Source organism: Mustela nivalis, assembly GCF_964662115.1.
Source record: "Mustela nivalis genome assembly, chromosome: 4".
In the NCBI taxonomy this organism is placed as follows: Eukaryota; Metazoa; Chordata; class Mammalia; order Carnivora; family Mustelidae; genus Mustela; species Mustela nivalis.
Genome location: NC_139023.1, coordinates 27,371,070 through 27,374,585, shown reverse-complemented (window position 1 = coordinate 27,374,585; position 3,516 = coordinate 27,371,070). Strand labels below are relative to the sequence as shown.

At 41.7% G+C, this 3,516-nt stretch overlaps 1 long non-coding RNA gene across 2 annotated transcripts in view; it reads left to right on the top strand.

The window, feature by feature from the left end:
* The window catches only part of LOC309863500, a 1,818-nt gene extending 1,101 nt beyond the window's left edge, over positions 1 to 717 (top strand). For both annotated transcript variants that reach the window (XR_014311083.1, XR_014311084.1), the window contains exons 2-3: positions 5 to 64; positions 299 to 717. This is a non-coding gene — a long non-coding RNA (uncharacterized lncRNA). The remainder of the gene's footprint in view (positions 1 to 4; positions 65 to 298) is intronic.
* Positions 718 to 3,516: the final 2,799 nt, after the last annotated feature.

Here is a 3,516-nt window from a genome sequence, read left to right as displayed (position 1 = left end):
GCAGAGTCAGAAAAGAAGGCACAGAGGTAAAACCAGTTAACACTCAGAAGAGAGAGATACAAAGGTAAAGATGAGAAACCTACTGAGTGAAACCCTCTGGGTTTGGCCAGTTTATGTTTTGGATTAGGATCTAAATAGCTTTTCAGATGGGTGCAATGTATCAACAACTTGATAGTTTATGGGAATTGAGATAAAATGAGCAATGTCACAACAAATGTTATATTCATTATTATTACTATGAATAAAAAGTATATTCTGGCCTAATGTTGTATTTGTACTTGCTGTTCCTTTTGCGTAGGATGCTCTACACCCAAGACTTTTTGAAGCTGCCTTCTCAGCAGGGACAGACATGAAAATGTGACCCCCCACTGTATTAGCAGAAAACTAAGAAAACACTGGTGAACAATCCTGAAAAAAATCCCCATTATGGTGGAGCTTACCTGCTAGTGAAAAGGTCAGTCATTTAAAATGTGATTTAGGAGGCGCCTGGGTGGCGCAGTGGGTTAAAGCCTCTGCCTTCAGCTTGGATCATGATCCCAGGGTCCTGGGATCGAGCCCCACATCGGGCTCTCTGCTCAGCAGGGAGCCTGATTTCTCCTCTCTCTCTCTCTGCCTGCCTCTCTGCCTACTTGTGATTTCTGTCTATCAAATAAATAAATAAAATCTTTAAATAAATAAATAAATAATAAAATAAAATGTGATTCGGTTGTAAGTTAACAACATACTCCAAAGATGTCCGCATCTTCAATCGCAAGAACCCGAAAATATGTTAACTTACATGATGAAAAGGCTTCGTAGATGTGAGTAAGTGAAGGGTCTTGAGATGGGGTGATTATCGTGGACCATCCACGTGAGCTCAGTGTAATCACAAGGGTCCTACAAGAGGGAGGAAGGAGCTTCAGAGCCAGAGAAGGAGAGGTGATAAGAGAAGCAGAGGTCAGAGGGTAAGAAAGGGATTTGAAGATGCTACCCTGCTTGCTTTGAAGATGAAGGGACCGCAAGCCAAAGAGTGCAGGCAGCTTCTAGAACCTGGCAAAGGCAAGGAAACAAATTCTGCCTTGGAGCCTCCAGAGGCAACCAGTCCTGCTGACAACTGGATGTTAGCCCAGTGAAACGGATTTTGGACTTTCAACCTGCAAAACTGTAGAAGAACAGATCTGTGTTGTTGTAGGCCAGTAAGTTTGTGGTAATATGTTCCAACAGCAATAGGAAACTAATAGAGCCTGAAAGAAGAGTTTGCTTTTCTCTTGTCTATGAGAAGTCTGTGTCAGACTGGCATGTTGTCCATCGTGTCGTGACCCCAGCTCCTTTTGCCTTTTCATGTGGGTGAGAGAACCTGGACAGAAACATGATTATCTCCAGAGACTCTTGATTTGGACATCAGGCCCCGTAGTCACCCATATCAGTGTTTCTCAAACTGGTGTAAAGGATAAAGCCCTTTAAGGGGGAAAAAAAAAGAGATTGATTGGTTGATTTTAGAGGGAAAGGAAAAGGGAGAACATGAGCGGGTGGGGCAGAGGGAGAGAGAGAGAAACGCAAGCAGATTGTGCTGAGCACAGAGCCCAATGCAGGGCTCAATCCCATGACTCTGAGATCACAACCAGAGCCAAATCAAGAGTATAAAGCCCCTTTTTTTTTAAGATTTTATTTATTTATTTGACAGAGATCACAAGTATGCAGAAAGGTAGGCAGAGACAGAGAGGAGGAAGCAGGCCCCCTGCTGAGCAGAGAGCCCGATGCGGGGCTCGATCCCAGGATCCTGGGATCATGAGCTGAGCCGAAGGCAGAGGCTCAACCCACTGAGCCACCCAGGCGCCCCATGAGTATAAAGCCCTTTTAAACAAAGCATTTTCATCCTTAGTCCATTAACTACATATAAATATAAAACTAGTTATGTATTACTTAAGTTTGTAAAATTTTATACATATTTAAAACCAAAATAGATTTACACAATAAATTCAAACAAGAATATAAAACCAATTATTGAGACCACACGCATCCTCACACTATAGTGTCATTGGTGGTGACATAGGGAACAGTATTAGGAAATTCCTAACCCCCTCAGCCAGGGAGGCATCACTGAAACCCTAAGAAAGAGCTGGAACTCCCAACCCCACCAGCAGGAATGGGGAGCACCTCCCTTAATTGTCAATGGAGGAAGAGTGGGAAACCTGAACTTCTAACTCCCTCTGGTAGATGGTGGAGACATTGACCCCCCCACCCCCAACCTTCGTCTGCCAAAGTAGTGTGAGAAGAAGCCAGTTAAAACAAAGGCTTAGATACGGTCCAGAATCTCATAACATAATTCCCCAAATAACTTGCTAAATCAAGAGACAAGATCTCAAACTGAATTTTTAAAAAGGTAATGAAGGGACACCAACACCAAGATCACAGAGAAATTAGAATTATGTGACAAAGATTTTTAAAGCAGCCCTCATTGAACTGATTCAATGAGCTGTTATAAACAAATTTGAAACAAATTTTATAAAAAATATAAAACCTCAGCAAAGAAAGAAAAAGTCCCGGTAAAGCCATAGAAGACCTAAAAGTTAACCAAATGGAAATTTTAGAAGTGAAAATACAAAAACCAAGATTTTATAACTCCATGAATGAGCTTCAGCAGAATGCTTGAGATATAGGAAATTAGCAAACTGGAGAGAGCAATAGAAATTAGTCTGAAAACGGGACGCCTGGGTGGCTCAGTTGGTTAAGCAGCTGCCTTCGGCTCAGGTCATGATCCCAGCGTCCTGGGATCAAGTCCCACATCGGGCTCCTTGCTCCGCAGGGAGCCTGCTTCTTCCTCTGACTCTGCCTTCCACTCTGCCTGTGCTTGCTCTCTCGCTTGCTCTTTCTCCTACTAGTAAGTAAATAAAATCTTTAAAAAAAAAAAAGAAAAGAAAAGAAATTAGTCTGAAAAAACAGAAACAAAATAAACCAAATGCATTCACAGTCCTATGGGATTATAACAAAGGATCTTCCATTTTTGTCTTTGGAGTATTAGAAGAGAAAGAACGGGGCTGCCAAAGGACTCCAAACACGATAGCTGAAAACTCCGTATTTTACAGAATCTGTAAACCCACAGATCAAGAAGTTAAGCAAACTTCATGCAGGATAAAGACAAAGAAGTCCACGCTTAAGACACATCATAATCCAACTTATTGAAACTAAAGACAAAGAAAAAAATATTAAAAACAGTGGGAGAGTCATAACATCTTACCTAGGGAAGGAGTACAGCTCAAATTCAGAAACTATGAAGAAGAAAGTGACACAACCAGTTTTGAGTGCTAAAGTAGAAAAATAAAATGCTAAGTAAAAAGAGAAGCAGGCTCCCTGCTCTGCCCCTCAATGCAGGACTCAGTCCCAAGACCCTGGGATCATGACCTGCGCTGACAGCAGACACTTGACTAATGAGCCACCAAGGGTCCCTGAAGTCTACACTTTAAAATGGTGACTTTTAAGTCATATGAATTATATCTCAATTAAATAAAAGTTTGGCTTTGTGAAAGTCCCTGTTAA